The 9,374-nt window shown below is 34.5% G+C and overlaps 1 pseudogene; it reads right to left on the bottom strand.

The window, feature by feature from the left end:
• Positions 1-1,659: 1,659 nt before the first annotated feature.
• Positions 1,660-3,164, bottom strand: LOC146535218 (lipase 3 pseudogene; annotated as a pseudogene).
• Positions 3,165-9,374: the final 6,210 nt, after the last annotated feature.

Genomic DNA, 9,374 nt, shown 5'->3' with positions numbered 1-9,374 from the left:
GGGCATGTATGAAGATGTCGATAACTGTAGACGAGGTGAAAGAGGTTTGCAGAGAGCGTAGCGTTTCCGTTCACTCTGACAACCCCGGTAAAGATACGATAATAAAGTAAAGTAAGGATACACAAATATATTTTTTCAATTTATAACGATAATACCTAATAAGCGATTAATGTATGCAAATTGAGTTATAGAAGCATTAACTGTTAATGAAACATTAGCGTAGTCCCGACCGCGATCTATCACCAGCCAGGTAATCGATGTTCGGAACAGTGTTCGTGATGTCCTTTTAGTGTTATAATTAACCATAATTATTAATTGCCATTATATCGTTATTGGGACGTGTCCATTTGTATATAATTTTCGCCCAATTGATATTTTAGGTATGGACTGTTGGAATTCGTAATTTAACGCTGTGTTTTATTTTATGAAATATAGCTATATGTATGTGTGTTTTGTGTGTGTGGGAATCGAACTTTGAGCATTCGTGTATACAAACAATCACACTCTTGCCAATTAATACTGGTTTAATATTTATATAAAAAAAATATCTAAAATATTTTACCGGATTAATTTTTAACGGATTCGGTTCCAACGCAGGATAATGATATTCTCGCACTAGAAATGAGGCAAAACGCGGCGTTAGCTTACGCCACACTGAAAATGTCACAATACCGATCAAGTAAAATTAATCTATAATTCACTACACTAACAAACAGACATAAACACCGTATACTATACACATCATCTAAACTTTAATATACAGATATTTTGCGGTTCTGTTCATTTTAAAACTAAGTGATGTATGTGTAAGGTGACCATTCTTTTTTTGGACTCAAAACGGGACATTTTAATTTTAAGTATTTCATGTAGAATACGATAGTTTACTTTTACTTTTTTATTTAAACTTTTACGTTTCACTATCATTTTTTGTATGTGCCATGTTTTTAGTTTTTATATGTTTTACGGTATGGTTGGCAAAAAACATGTTTGCTCTCGTTTTTTGTAGTGGATCGAAAAAATAACCGAAAAGAATAATATTAGGTTATTTTTTCAAATTTTTGTCGGTGTCATCTTTTGGTACACTGGGATACACAAAACTAAAACAGGTCGGTCCCGTTCAAAACGGGTCGTTTGGCCACATTATATGTGAGCGCAGTAGTCGCGTAACAGCTATTATATTGTAACGTTGTTATTTAACACGGTCATTTCAAGCGCATTACAAATAACCTCTTTTACGGTAATAGCTTTTGTAAATATGACCATTTATCTACCTTTTGGTGTAGTTGTTGGCAATTATGACGATAATGGGTTCGAATTTTACTAAGGTAAGTTCTGTAATTAGTGTTTTTTATTAATTAGGTGAGGCCAGTTCTGGCACTGGGACTGTAAACGCCATAGGTTATAGGTTCGATTCCCACTCGAGGAAATAAAATATTTTATTCTGCACTATGGTGTGGAGACACAGCGCAGTGTTGAGCTCCGCCAATCAACACGCAATTAGGCGGCAAATGGAGGAGAATACAGAAGGAAGACACTAACTAGGTCTTATTTGTCTATCATCGCGTGCAGCGTGATGTTAAAAAAAAGTAAGAAAATTAACCTATATGTACCCATGTACATACTTGTATGTATACGTAATAAAACAACAAAATTGTTGAAGGTACAATATGTACTCGTAAGTATAATTGAAGTACAAATATAATAAATATATAACGCTTATTTGTTCGTTTTATAACTAGCGGCATTGCTAATGATTTCTTAGAGAACTATCAAAATAATGACAACAATTTTCGTAATCTTTTATAAATGAGAATTTGGAAATCCTTCGCAAATAAGAAATCTAAATGGTTGAAATTTTCATAAGGAACCTTGTATATGTCTATGGCATTGGGTAGTTCGTTGTACAGATCGTCGACGTCATCCGGATGCGCCAACCAGTCGGCATCGCTATAGAACAATGACACGGGTGCGCTTACACGATGTAGTGAATACTTTGGTGGCAAAGTTGATCCGTAATATTGCAGGTTCCGTATTCTACCGTAATTATATTTTCTGAAGTCTTTTGATAAAATATTTTGACCATAATGCACGAATTGCTTTGTAGATGCTCCAGAGGGAATGTGACCGAATAAAACTGGCAGATTCGTTACGTTCAGCTGAGCCAAGTCAAAGCCAGCAAAAAGAAATAAAAAATTGTTACACATTATTTCAGCCATCATCCCAGTACCACATACCATGTCTTTTAATATCCTCATCAATCCATTATCAGGCAAAAACTCGTACAAACCCATAGATGAAAATACTCCATGGAGAACAGATACTCCTGGTGCCATTAGTCGAGCGACCGGTGACCTAACTTTTCCCATGAACGCTATCGGAGATAAAGCTACCATAAGAGTTATTTTTTCATTATATTCTTCTCTCTCCGATGCCATTACAAAGAAAGTTGTCGTTCCTTGAGAGTGGCCAATATATTTTAAAGTGCTAGAGTTACTAGTATGAAGAGCATAGTCGATCATAGCTGGCAGGTCATAATATCCGATTTCATGCCATGAAAAGTCCCAAAAAGTAGATTCTGATGGCTCAAATTGTATATGACGGCGCGAATGTTTGTTTCCGCGGGCATTTCCCATCCATATGTCATAGCCTTCATTTGAGAGAAGATAAGCAAGTCCACTATCCGGTCCAGCTATGACGAAATCATCAGAACTGCCGAGAACACCATGCATCAAAAACACTACTGGCCCATCATTAGGTATCCTATGCACTGCAAGAATGTAACCGTCATCAGTTTTGACTGTATGAGTCTCCATGTGATACCCATATTTAGACGCCAACTCTTCAATACTTAAAGAAGCATCGTCACTATTTTCATTAGACCGATAGTCACTTACGAATCTATCAGAATAGTCTACGAGGTTTCTATTACTTTTAATCACAGGAGAGGTGTAGGCGATTCCCAAGAAATCTGCTACCGCTATAGGCAACTTTGTGATAGCATCTACCGTGTTGACAAGTATCTCGCTTGAAGTCCAAGTTGTAGATTGCACTATAGGATTCTGTATTAATAAATTTGAGAATATTTGATTTGCGTCGCATGTTAAAATTGAAAAAGTAAATATAAAAACGTATTTTAACATGTTACACGAACACATAATATAGGGTTATACGACAAACTGAGCTCATCTCACCTGGTTGGCCTTGGCGTTGGTTTTTTGTACTAACATTTAATTGTATTTGTCTATATTATGAATGATACAATAGTACCGTGTTAGAATTTTAAACAGGTCTAAGTTTATCGTTTCTGTTTAAATATTTTTTTAAAGGTGCCTTTGATTACAACATGTCATAAAGTTTAGTTTAATAAAATAATTTGAACAATTTAATTTTATACCAAAAATTTGTCTTATGCCCATTAAATAATGCTATTAAGTTTTTATTTATACTATTCAATATTAATATATTGTATTTGTAAGTTCAGTGCAGTTTCCTTACAATAGGTTCCCTCTGCTTACTACATTTGGAATATAGCGTGAATTTAATAAAAACAAGGAAGAATCTTTGTACTTCATACTCACTGCCTAACCGGCTAGTATTTAGGGAAAATACAGGGTGAGTCATATTGAACTTTCCGATTTCAATAAGGTGTGTATTAAAAACAAAGCGACATGCAGTAAAAATTATTTTATTGTTTGAAAGCACATAACATGCAGTTTTAATTTAGTTGGTTTTAAAAATGATATCCTGTAAATGTCTACCTCCATTGACCACACACTGCTGAAGCCTTTCCCGGAAGTTGTCCATTACTCGTCGAGTCATATTCAGCAGAATAGCATTGATTTCTTCCGTGATTGCAGCCTTCAGTTCATCGATGGTTCGGGGACGATGCGTGTACACCTTTTCCTTCAGGTAACCCCAGAGAAAGAAATCGCAGGGGGTTAAATCAGGTGATCTCGGCGGCCACCCAACGTCACCTCGCAAAGAAATGAGATGACCGGGAAACATTTGTCGCAGGATTTCCATTGAACGCCTGGATGTATGGGCTGTAGCACCATCTTGTTGGAACCAGATGTTATCGTTGTCATGATTCTGCGTTAATTCCTCCAATTTCGGTTTCAGAAAAGTTTCAAGCATGTCGCAATACCGAGCAGAGGTAACTGTGACGACTTGACCATCTTCTTCAAAAAAATAGGGACCCCACACACCAAACTCTGCAATAGCGCACCACACTGTCACTCGAGGGCTGTGAAGTGGTCGTTCGTGTAGGTTTCGTGGGTTATTTCTGATTGTTGGTCCAGTGGGAATGGGATCACGTCGACCAATAGCAAAATGTAAACGGAACGCACGCTGTGTTGTGATCACGGAGCCGCCATTTTTAATAAACTCTTCAACTACGAACGCACGATGTTGTCCCGACCAAGCCATTGCTCACACTAAAACTGCATGTCATGGCGCGTCTAATGACACCATCCCCACCCTTCTACTCCTTCCCTTCTTCGTGCAACGTCCTTCCAAAACCGGAAAGTTCAATATGACTCACCCTGTATATTAAAACATTTTTTTTGTTTCATCATAACCTAATGTAATAAGAAGCCTTACCAAAATAGTGCGTCATAAAAAGAAAATGTTTCTAATACAATTTTTCTATAAACGATATGAATGAAGCCGTAAAAAATTGTGTTAAGCCTCATATTAAAGAACAAATGTCATATTACGTAATATTTCTACCTAAATTTTGGGTAGAAAAAAAAGAGTTGCATTTATAGCCTAATAGTTCTTTTGCCAAAAAATAAATGACAGAGGGAAGAAATGAAAATATTAATATTGTTTAATAATTCATTACTCTGAGTGGGGATAGAACCCATAGCCCTCGCGTTACAATCACACCCTTGTACTACGCCACGTCGCGTCGGCTTAACTCGATTTTTTTCTATGTAGGTACATTTATTTACATATACAAAAAATACAGCTATAAGTTTCAAGGAGAACACAAATTAAATCATATAACGCCATCAAATCCTCTTTTCCCTTAAATTAAATATCCGAAAGAGCAAAACAAGGTTTTTTCGTGAGAACTGTATGAAATAAATGGTCTTACGTTTTAGTCATATTTACCGCTCGACTTTTTGTATGATGTCAGGTATTAGATAATGTTATTTGAAATGAGGGTATATTTTTTATGTTTATTTTTCGGTGTAAATAAGCTTATTGTTAATCTGTTTCGTTTACTTTTTTAAAAATATAAGGTCTCAATGGCACCGTGGCGTTCTAATACTAGGTTCCCAGGATCCTTCGGCCTACTGTACTATGTACGGGTTATAGCTAAAACAAGAATTAATGGATAAAAATAAAACAAACATATTTTTCCTTTTACAATCTTTTGAAATTTGAATAAAAGCATATTTTAAAGTTTAAATACTCCGAATATGTGGATTGAATGGTATGCGGTGTTGACCACAAACTCTCGGCCAAGTGCCAAGTGTAAGATAAGCTGGATAAAACTTTACCTATCTCCATACTTACGTACAACTTGTTGTTTACTCGCTCGTATAAACGAATTGGACGCGAGAAACTAGACCACCCAAATTTGGTAGACAATTGATAGGTTAGACGATTTATTTTAAAATGGTTTTCAGTTATTTTTTCATTTTGTTTCACGTTTAATAGTCTGGAAATGTTCAGGAATTATTTTAATAATATTTATATTAGCAATGTATCTAATATTTCGATTTTAACATTAATTTATATTTATATTTTTAAATGAGATTCGTACAAGAAAAATAACAACTCCTTGGTTTAACAAGAAAAGTAGCTGCATTCAAAGAACTTCTTTTTGAATTGCCTTTTTCATTGCTCCTAAGAACTCCCAACCTAATCAGATCACAAGGTAAGTTACATTCTTTTATAATTTAATACCAAAAAAAAAACTACTTAAAAAATTAAATACTACATCAAAGTCCTAATATATTCCAAAACGCTTTCACAGATTCCGAATGTAACCCACCTTGGATTTTAAAATTATTTTAGCTAAAACGAATTTTTAGCACAAAAGTCACGTTAGGGTGCCTACATGACGGGAATGGTATATGTTAACAGCAAGCCATTTGAGATGGCAACATTAATATTTATGTTCTTGATTTATGGCCGAAACGTAATTCTACTTTACATGATAACAAACTTTTTGAAATTAATAGCCTTATTCATTAGGGCTGTAAGTTTGGATGTTTGATGAGTTTGTGGAAAGTTAATAGGTCAAGAATGGTTGGAACTTTTGGGTTGTACTTTTATTAATGTAACTTTATAATCTTTTTCTTTTTCTTTTTGTTATTGGTGGTAGGTGGTATAGGAAAAGCGGAATGATTAATTATTTGGTTTGGTGATTTTCGAAACATTGTATGCTGAGTGGCCATAATAACGAAGTAGGGAAATTTGAACCCGTATTTAGTGTTAAGATTTAAGACTTTAGCCCACTTTCCGCTGAATTCTGGAAATTCGTGTTGAGTGGAACAGTTTAAACGCCGCACTTTGCTTCGTTATCAGAGCGAAGAAATTAAAATATTTAATTTTTCATGTTTTCGTGTAGAAATCGAACCTATAACTTGTTTAGTTGACATCCGCACGCTTGCGCCTCGGTGACACGATTGCCCTCAACTTACTTATTTATAATGGAAACACTTATAATTGCTATTATGGTATCACATTTTTATATTTCTTTTTGTTTTCATGCCAAAAAAGTCAACATTTATTGTTATATTCAAAAGATCCTAACTTAGCTCCTGAACTAAACTCACGTATTCAAAATGCAAAAGAATTCAACTTATCCACTATGTACCTATGAACCTAACACCAAATTCGTCATCCAAATCGATCCGCATCAGATAATTTCGGCTTACCCGAAAATGAAATTGAGTACAGAAATCAATTAGTGCATAAATTATGGTATAGCCAGAGATCGGAATTATAATTAATGGCCGCTTGGAATGAAAGGAGGATTTATGCCCCAACTAATCTACATAATACTCCATTTTAGGTTATATTAATCTAGCCTATTATATTTCAGATGAGATATGTTTCAAGATGGTATATAACTAGAAGTCACGTTAGAACTTTTGTGAGCTTCAATTTTAGTCAAAAAAAATGAATATAGGAGGTATAAAGCGGGAACATGCTGGATACAAAGAGCGCAGGACCGAACGGAGTGGCGAGCATTGGGGGAGGCCTATGTCCAGCAGTGGACTTTAAAAGGCTGATGGATGGAAGTGATTTTTTCTTCTGTCATGTCTTTTCCTTCTCCTCTTCTTCTCTTCTTTCTTGTCTCGTCTTTCTGCTGTATTTAATTTGGTATAAGTCTTCATATAATGTTAAGGTTCCTCTTGCGGTTTCACCCGCGTGGCGTAAAATGTAGGTGGTAGAGGGTTCGATTCGTATTTGGGGGGGATTAGAATAGAATTAGTATTTTAATTTTTCGCTTTGGTAACTAGGCAAAGCACGGCGTTGGGTTCCGCTACTTAACGCGTAATGCCTTAAAGAGAAATGTTTTAATGGTCACCAACTTGTTTTATTACTAGCTTTTCAGGTTCCCTCTGTTTACTTAGTGCGCGTGTGTTTGTATCGCGTGAAACTAAAACAAATGAATAACAGAGTGATATACCACCAGGTCCTTTCTCCTATTTTATGATTTGGGCGATAATAATACTCACTATCGCGTATGAACGTATATTTATGTTCCATATTTACCCATTTGTGTATTGTATTCTATATAAATATATTTCTAGTTGTTATCGTAATTTCTACATGGCCGGTTTTGGTTAGATTGACCACGGAAATAGGTCAATTGCTTATTACTATTATATTAGGTTGATAGTTCATGTAGTTTCAACGAGGTGCTAGGTTTTTAAAATTAAATATACAAACTCGACTACGACTATATTTTGTATTTACAGAAAAAAGTACATCTATTAAAGATCGGAAATTCGATATATTTTTTCAATATTAGAAACGGATTGTTTTAACACTAGTTTCTCTCTGTCTACCCTGATGGATGCGGAATACAGTGTGATGCTAAATACCAAAACATAATTTACAAGAAAATATATATTTTATAATAGCATAACAAACAAATATTAATTAATTTTAAAGCTCTTTTCTCTAAGACGAATAAGTTTTCTAATCAATCCTTATTTGGCATCTAAATCCTTATTCTTATTCGTATTATTTACAGAAGTATTTCAAGATATTGTAAGCTCAGCGAATTTAAATGAAATGTTTAGGGAAAATGTTATGATGTACAGGTTTTTTCCTCAATGTCTTCCATCAGCATTATATTTCCATCGCAATGCATAAATAAAAGATACATTTAGATGATTTAACTTTTATCCCTTAATATATGGACCGTTTATTTTGGGAGTGGTGTAAGTCCATTTTCTTTTGTTTCGAGAAAATTAAAGGTTAGTATGTCGATGATTATGCAATTTCATTTACCGACTGATTTTAAGTTGTTCAAAACATGGTTTTTTTTTGAGAAATTAAACACGGACTAGTTATATATAAAAAAATACATTAAATTAAGCATGAATTACGTGATAACTCATTTTTGGAAAAAATGGACTTACACCGCTTTCAAAATAAACGGTCCATATGTTTGTAATGCCTTATTGTTTTGTGATCGGTACCAGCAATGGATAAATGTTTGGTTTGATTTACTTTAATTATTATGTTACTGTGAAAATTCTAATTATATTAAGAGGAAAATTTGGAAGTTTTATTTAACGAAATTGATGTACAAAACCCTCAAACGTTGTCTCTATCGAAGCATGCAGAGGGAATATAAGACCTAATGATTATTATAATTTCTATCCATACGTCTATTATGAGTTTGTTTGGTTGTTTAGACTAATCTCATGACCTACTGGTTCGAATTGTAAAAATATTTTTGATTTGGTTAATTTCATAATTTCATAATTTCAAAATCGATTCGATGTAACCTACTGTACCTACGGTCAGATTTACGCGTCATACAACACTCTTAGTTACTTCCACTAGACCAAGCGGGCGAAGCCGCAGCTAAAACCTAACCTATAATATATAAATTCCCAATATAATTTATATAAATGACCTCATAACTAGTCCCATATACTTTGATTTACACATAACGCCATCCAAATGGATATCTAAAGTAAGTTAACGAAGCATGTCGGTCAGCAAACGGCCGAATCGCGTATAAGATTGATCGACATTGCTATGATGAATGTGCAACGGATGCGCCCGTGATTAATTGTTGCCTAATTGATTCTAGCTAATTTCATATCTATTGGTCTAAAATGTATTGTCCAGATTTGGTGTGGGATGGATGTAGGTTATATCAAGTTTGATAT

The sequence above is a fragment of the Heliconius melpomene genome, chromosome 10 (genome assembly GCF_056956725.1).
Source record: "Heliconius melpomene rosina isolate 202511_hmr_F chromosome 10, ASM5695672v1, whole genome shotgun sequence".
Classification (NCBI taxonomy): domain Eukaryota; kingdom Metazoa; phylum Arthropoda; class Insecta; order Lepidoptera; family Nymphalidae; genus Heliconius; species Heliconius melpomene.
The sequence above is the reverse complement of the archived record's forward strand: the minus strand, read 5'-3'. Positions and strand labels throughout refer to the sequence as shown.